We start from the raw sequence: 8,379 nt of genomic DNA, 5'->3' as shown, positions 1-8,379 counted from the left end.
TCAAATGACGTGAAAAGTAATCATCACTGGATTTGGTTTTTGGGGAGACATAATTTGGTGTCTACACCTGGACTTTTGGAACCTATCACTTTTTTTTTATCCTTTTGGGACCTAACCCACTTTTTCGTCCAAAACCATACCGAAGATGAGTTAAACACTTACTCCCTTGGTTAAAAGCATAGTCCCATTCACTCCATTTTTTTTTTAATTTTAAAGAATCATTAAAATTTTCTTTAGATCCTATTAATATCTGATTATTCAACAAATTACATTATCACAAGAACCCATTTTCGTGGGATTTTGATGCAGCTATGAGATTTAATATTTTATTTTATATTTTTTTATATCAAGGTTTATCTTTATTATACTATCGCAGACCCATCTTCTACTCCCAAATCCTTCATCTATTCAATTCATCATCATCTTCTCCAATCATTCTTTCTCTAATTTAACTTGTTTCGGCAATCAAAAACCTAATCCCAGTTCTTTATTTTATTATAAAAACCTTCGATTTCATTCTCGCAATGATGACAACCTTGCTGGAAAATCATCAGATCGTAGTCAACCCTCTTCTTAGGATCTAACGATGTAGCATAAGCCTCATGAACCCTTAATAAATTCATCGCTCGAAACCCCAAAATCTCGTAAAATGACAAGTTTTGAAGGGAGGTAGTTTTAGAAGCGACGCCTACGAAAGAGGTGGAATAGCCTGCAGTGGTGTAACGAAGATTTTGTTGCCCCAATCCTTTGTGTAACGAAGATGAACTCGTCGTGGGCTCGTCGCACAAGGGTCGACGCCCTTGCTATTTTGTGCGACAAAATGTGTAATCGTTGTCCATAACCTATTTTGGGCGTCGAATAATTTCGTTGCCTTTATTCCGTTTTGTGCTACGAGTTAATAATCACTTGTTGCCCAAAACTAATTTTGACGTTAAAAAATTTCGTTGCCCAATCAATTTTGTACAACAAATATTTTATTTTGTCACACTTAGCCTACGATATTTAACCGTCTACTTTGGTTTGGGCGTATTCATTACTCATTCAATTTCAGATACAATAAGTTTCACATTCGTTGCCTAAAATATATATAGAAAATGCTACTAATAGTCGTATGCTTTTATATATAGTGCACTTGTCTCGCCATCACACGAGTAATTCAATATATATCAATTAAGGTGCAAATAATTACATGAGATCAAATTAAAAGTATAAAATGAACTTTACATAATACGAAATGTACTGTATAAATCTATTTTTACAAACATTAAATATGTTCATATTCCTTGTTGGAAATCCTGAACATAAACTAATTTTTTTTAAAAAAAAAAAAAAATTCTCCATATCACCATTCCTTGTACTACTTGATCGGTACTCAGTTGAAGTAATAGAGCATAATAACCAATCAACCAACCTGTAAGACATTATGAAAAACAATTAAAATCAAGAATAACACGAGGTTAATTAGCTACAAAATCAAAAGCAATGTACTAGTTAAAATATATAGATTACTTATTTTATACCGAAACTAATACGTTCAGGCTATGCCTTTATAAACAACCAATTTTGACTTAATAACCAAATTAGGGTTAGAAAAATGTATAGTATCGAACATAGAATAAACTGTTGTTAAATCTATAGTTAAAAGTCTAATATTAAGTAATTAACACAACATGTGAGCCCAATTGTCACCCTACACACATAGTTTGACAGATTTAACTCATCAAATCTCGATCGGAAAGTAATAAAACCCTTGTAGAGTATTGTAAACAATCATCCAAAAAAATGATAATTATTCTAGGAGAAAAAATGCCAAAAAATAATAATTTAACAAAAGAACTGGCATCCAAGATTAAACGACATCAAGCAATTGTCAATTGATACTTACATATTACGAAGTTCAAGAAACAATTCAATTACTTGGGAATTTTGCTTAAATGAATATAATTATAAGGCTGAAAATGACAAGTGTTCAATAAGATATATTTAGCAGTTACAAGACAAAAATTCAAGCATGTTAGATAAAAACCTTTAATTAATCATGCCTAGTATCTGCACAGGAATAAAGTAGAAATTTATCAATTAACACAAATTTATAACTAAATAATGTACTCTTAATTACAAGATGAAAATACAATTCGTGAAAATTTGAGATGTCAAATTATGCTACCTGCTAGATGCTTGTATATGCATATGTCATCATCTTGATATAAGAAATTTGCAAAACCAAATTATTGTAATCCAAGAATAGAACCTGTGAGCATAAATAAACACCAATATATAATGAAAGTTATGAAAGTAAAATAGAAGAAACATCAATTAAAATACACCACCAAGGAGACAACTAGCAACGAAATACAATAAAATAGAAAACGGATGAATCGAATTAAAGGCCAATGCACTGATGGACGGTGTGGTCGTGGCCTCGAGATATGGATGTGTCATCGACTCATCTCCTCCACTCGACCATTCCTTGTCGCAGTAAATAATATAAAATCTTATAAGTACATGGAGAATTGGAGATGGATGAGGGAGATAGAAGAGAGAACGTGATAAGAACTGAAAAGGTAAGAAAGGGATGTATTGAGTCAAATTTAACAATTAAATTTTCACAATTTTTTTTCGAATTTTAAAATTTTGATGTGAATTTTAAGAATCCAAAAATTACCGCTCAGGGCTTATTTGGCATCGTTTTTTATTTTCAGTTTTCAGTTTTTTTGAAAACCAAAAACCAAAAACAAGAAAAAAAAAAAAAAAAGGTGTTTCCACTTTTCTGTTGTCAGTTTTCAAAATTATCATGATTTAAATAAATTTTGATTATTTTTTTTATTCAATATATGACATCTATCATATGCTTCTGAAATACAAAAAAACAGAAAACCACAACAATGCCAAACGAGCCCTTAATTTTTTAGTATTTTGGGCAACAAATTTGGTTATTTGTTGTCCTTTGTCTTTGTTAAGGGCAACGACTTAATAATCTTTGTCACACAATATATTATTTTGGGCAACAAAATATACACTCGTTGCCTATTATAGCCTTTGAGCAACACAACCAACTAGTCGTTGCCCTACCTGTTATAATGGGCAACGATTTTGTATTGGTAGCCAAAACTTTAAGATAAGGGCGATGAGTTTAATTCTCGTTGCCCATTCGTAGCTTTGTCGTTGCCCAAAGTCATAATTCTTATAGTGGTTAATGTTGAGTTAAATGGCTGGAATGTTAACCATGGGTCCCAAAGGATGAAAAAAGAGTGGCAGGTCCCAAATGGTGAAAAAAGAGTGGCAGGTCCCAAATGGTGAAAAATCCCAAATGTTAATGTCCATCTTTATACTTAACTCTATTTACAATATAAGCTAAAAAAAAACTCTTAAAATAAAGGAAAAATTGTAATGAATTGAATATTACGACCTTAGCTTTTAGCGGTCCTCCAATTAAAAAAAAAGAGCTTTTTATTATTCCGGAATAAAACGGCCTTTGACACTGATCTTCCATAAATATGACATAATCGGTTGCTAATCTGTTAAATGGGTTAGTGTGACACGTGTCACTTTGTAATTGACTAGTTGCTTTTTTACTTGTTACAACTTTTTTTTACAAACAATTTTTTTTAAAAAAAAAAAATTCCCTTAACCCCTACCCCGTCAACAACCCAGCCACCCCCGTCAACAAACCAACGAATACCACTTCATTCCCCCACCCCCATGGCCCCACCCTACCCCACCAACAATAAACCCCGCCCCCCTAAAAACACCTCATCAAAACGAAATTGATGTTTATCCTCAAAACCACTTAAAGTGGCTGGAAAATGGGTTTAAGGGTGAACGAGATTTTTTTTAGGGGTTTGGTTTGTAGGTGACAAAGAGGGAATGAGTGTGGGTAGGGCTTTCGAAAAATGGAGGCCGGAGAAAGGGAGGGTTGGTCGGAAATGGGCCGAAGGGGAAGAGGTAGGGGACGTCGGATATGGGAAGGGAAGGGGAACGTGGTCTGGGGAAGGGAAGGGAAGGGAAGGGATAAGGGTGGTCGTGAATGGGAGAGGAAGGAGGTAGGGTGGTCGTTAAAGGGAGGGGAAAAGGGAGGGGTGGTCAGTAGGGGTGAACACCGGTCTAAATCCGGACCGGACCGGACCTGAACCGGATCAGACCTGGACCGGTTTGGACCGGTATGTGTGAACCGGTCCAGACCTGAAAACAGGTCTGGTCCAGGTCTGGACCTGTTTGGACCGGTTTGCTATTAATAAATAAAGTAGTAAAAAGAAAAAAAAGGAAGCAATTATTCAAATCCACTTTTTTATTTTTCTTTTTTTTTTGGTATATCCAACACCCCCACCTATTTTTCCATAAAAATTGCCAGCTCCAAAGGACATTTTCTCTCTCATCTTCTCCCTTTTTCTCTCTCCTCCTGCAATTTTCGTGCTCATTTTCACTCCCTCATTTTCGTGCAAATTTCTCAATCATCATCATCGTCAAGCTTCGAGATCGTTGATTTAGGTTTGATTTTGATTGTTTTGTTTGATTCTAGATCTTTCGGATGATTTGTTTGAGTTTTTTTGGTTGATTTTTGATTGATTTTGCTGTTTTTTGATTGATTTGAGGTTTTAATTTGAATTTGTTTTGGTGTTTATGATCATTTGTGGTTGATTTGTAGCTTTATTGCTGTTTATTTATGCGTGAATTTGATTAATTTGTGTATTGAATTTGATTTGATCAACTTTGAAATTGATAAGAAATGGCAAATTATAGCGTTAATTTTTGAGAATTTCTAATGCATGATTGAGGGAAGAAGCTTCTACTATAATTAGCTGTTAAATTTTTTTTTTAAAAAAAACCGGGTTTTCGGTCTGGACCGGGAAATTCCAGGTTAAACCCGGACCAGACCGAAAACCGGAATAGACCTTTTTTAAGAACCGAGACCAGACCTGAAGGTGCCGGCCCGGGTCCGGTCCAATCCGGCCCGGTTCCGGTCCGGTTCATTTATGTTTACCCCTAGTGGTTAGAAGGGGGTGGGGCTAGTTGGAAGGGGAGCGGAAGGAGTAGGGGCTGCCGGAATAAGGGGGTAGGAGGGGTTTTTCTATAGTTAAGAATTTAATTAAAATATTTTTTTTAAAAAAATTCTAACCAATTATAATGTGACATGTGTCAATTTTAACCTAGTAATTAGGTACTGGTTTTTTAACCTATTTATGGAAGATCAGTGTCAAAGTTCGTTTTGTTCCGGAATAATGAAAAGATCGTTTTATTTTTGAAAGACCGTTGAAAGGTGGTATTAGTCATGACAATTTTTCCTAAAATAAATAGATAAATAAGCTATCAAATGGATGTTTTTGAAAACAGAAGTTCTCCTCGACAAGTTAGGATGTTTCGGGTAAGCAAGATGTCAAATGTCCAAAGTACTTGAAGTCCACCTTGCAAGGGTGTCTGAAAGGTATGCCTGCAAGGGAAAAAGCTAAGCTGCCCCCGGGGGTCAACCCGGGAACGCTTTTCCGACGCTTAAGTCAATATGTAAAAGTACTTTCTGGAAAGAGAATGAGATTAGAAAAAGTTACCCATTATTTATCTATCATTGGCTTGCTATTTATAGATGTACTTTCATGTGGAAAAATTATGCACACTTTGATTAATTAAGGGTAAATCTGTAATTTAGAGTAATTAATAAATGATTAAGGATGATGAGTTTGATTATGGAGGTATTTTAATTTCAAAAAAAAAAAAAAAAAAAAAATTGGATTATGGAGGTGTATTTGTGTCATTTGAGTTGTATTGGGATTCGGACATGGAATAGGCCCAATCGGAAAAGAATTGAAAACAAATTCAAGTCATAACCCCTCCTACTTATTCGTGGGGTTCCTTTCCAAAAGAAGTTGGATGCTCATCTTCGTTCAATCGACATTGTCCATCATCATTCATCACTATGATCAACAACATGTATCATGATTTCTCGACCATTAGATTTATAAGATGAATTATATCCATTGAGGATCATTAATTCCGTACAAATCCATCGCGAAAACTTGGAATGGCCACTCGTCCGTTTGGAACGTCCGCTTGCGCTCAAAGCTTACTGCCTCAAATTTGATAAATTGATTAATTAAACTCGGAGTATTCGCGCTGTTAGGAATAGCGTTCACTAAAATTTAATTAAGTTTGGTTTTACAAATGTGGCGATTGTTGATGACGATGGCTAGAGGAGTTTGAGTCACGGCTACCGTGACCGAGGGGTGGCTGGGTGGGAGCTATTGTTGATGCGTGAGCTGGTGCTGCTGGGATTATTGGTGGTGGTAGGAAGAGTGGAGCAGGGGTAGCGAATTTTTGCTGCACAGGTTTCACGATTGTTGTGTTGTTGCGTTGGTTTGGTTTACAAAGAGTTGTGTAATATCCGATTATTCTACAATAATCCCAACTTTCACCTCTATTTTCTTTTAGCAATCCTGAAAACTGGTTACTTGTTGAAAAGGAAAGAATTAAAGTGCCATGTGTCACACTTTCATTGGTCCAAAAAAATAAAAACAAAAAAAAATCAAAAAACAAATAAAAAAACCTCTTCATTCCCAGAGCCGGCCACCAAAAAATCATCCCCACCCCTTCCCCAGCCTCATCCCCTCCTTCCTAGCGTCATCGGGAACCACCCTCTCCCTTCTCTGCCTTTAAAATCGGTCCCAACAACCACCCCAACCACCACCCATATTCCGCACCACTAATGTTATGATCGCACCACCGTCAAATTCTTTCTCCTTTATCGCAAACCCGCAACCACTAATGTTATGATCGCACCACCGTCAAATTCTTTCTCCTTTATCGCAAACCCGCAACCACCAGGCCACCATAGCTAACCTCGTGCTCGTTCCACCATACCCCAACCTCTATTTCCAGATCTGCCATAGCCAACCTCGTCCTCGTTCCCTGATTTTCCATAGCCGACCATTATTCCCAGATGCTCCATAGCCAACTGTCCTTCTCAGATCCACCATAGCCAACCTCGTCCCCGTTCCCCGCCTTGGTTCTCGCCGATTGCGCAATTTTGAGGGATGGGAGTGTGTAGGGAATATTTCAAGCATCCCAAACTTGAGCAACAATGTGATCATGCACTTAAGCATGGTGGCGTTCAAAGGGAAGGAAGCTAGAGCAAAAGAGTCGCCAACAAGTTTTAGGAACTTGTAAACCATTCACAATCACAGAGATCGCTAACTCAATAGTGGTCTTGAACCATGACTGGATATTCGGGGATAAAGGTACAAAACCAACCTAAAAGAGATTGAACCTGCCCTAAATAGGCCTCTACTTTGTTCTTTTCATATTCATGTGCGCTTTCAAATCAAGATACAACCAATATATTAATTCTAAACCTGTTTAATCTATGTTGGTTGATCATTAATGCACAAACAAATCTATTATTGGTAATCAATTGAATTAAAAATATATTAGCCTAAATAAAATTATTAATTATCTTATTAAGCGTGATTTCAAGCACAAATTCCCTTTAATCCTGCAAGAGAGGGCATGATCAAGCAATAACAATAATAATAAGCAACATAACATTATTGACATAACAAATCATCATCATAATAACAATTTCAAATCAAAATAATATTAGCAAGATCCTAGGCATGATACTAATAAGATTAAAAACAAATCCTAGCATGTTACTACATAATAAAGATCAAAGCTTTATCCCTAACATGATACTAAGAAGCAATAATAAAAGCATCCTAACATGATACTAGGAATTAATATAATATTAACATCTTTTCTAAAATAATAGAGTAATTGAATTACTCACTTTGAATCATCGTACCTCTTTCTATCAAAACAAAACACATGTTAGTAACTTCAATAAAATAATAAATCAAACAATACGAATAATAATTGAAATTAGATTTGGGATCAAACCCTCAGAACTATCAACCTTTCATGTCGAGGTCTAAGGTAATTCCGAGCTTGGCTATGTGTATTCGAGTCTTGTGATGGGCGTACGGTGTATTTTGAAAAGGCTAGGCTTAGAAAAAGAATAGAGAGAAAGAATAAGCTTTTGCTTAAAGAGAGAAGAGAAAATAGATGATTGTTGATGAATAAACGGAGGAAAAACACCCTATTTATAGAGAAGAATCGACCGTAAACGATAGAAAAGAGTCAGAATCTGACTCAGAGTAAAACTGGCTCCATCGCAGCGCGATAGGGCTATCGCAACGCGATAGCTCCATCGCATGGCGATGAGCCAATCGCGACGCGATGAACCTATCACGGCGCGATGGCTGTTGTACGATAAAGTTTACGTACGGAGTCTTTCCCCTAATTGAATTAGGTTACTTAGAGTCCATACTTATCTTTAATCAAATCAGATTTAATCTTTTAAAAACACTTGTTTTATTCCAAATAGAATACTTT

The 8,379-nt window shown here is 36.0% G+C and overlaps 1 long non-coding RNA gene across 1 annotated transcript; it reads right to left on the bottom strand.

The window, feature by feature from the left end:
* Nucleotides 1-1,190: 1,190 nt before the first annotated feature.
* On the bottom strand, nt 1,191-2,546 carry LOC145582211 (uncharacterized). Its single transcript, XR_014099834.1, has 2 exons — nt 2,168-2,546; nt 1,191-1,411 (listed from the first exon to the last, which is right to left on the bottom strand). It is a non-coding gene; the product is annotated as an uncharacterized LOC145582211 (long non-coding RNA).
* Between the last annotated feature and the right edge of the window lie 5,833 nt (nt 2,547-8,379).

The sequence above is a fragment of the Chenopodium album genome, chromosome 15, assembly GCF_948465745.1.
Source record: "Chenopodium album chromosome 15, dcCheAlbu1.1, whole genome shotgun sequence".
Lineage (NCBI taxonomy): Eukaryota > Viridiplantae > Streptophyta > Magnoliopsida > Caryophyllales > Amaranthaceae > Chenopodium > Chenopodium album.
This window is presented reverse-complemented; position numbering and strand designations above follow the sequence as displayed.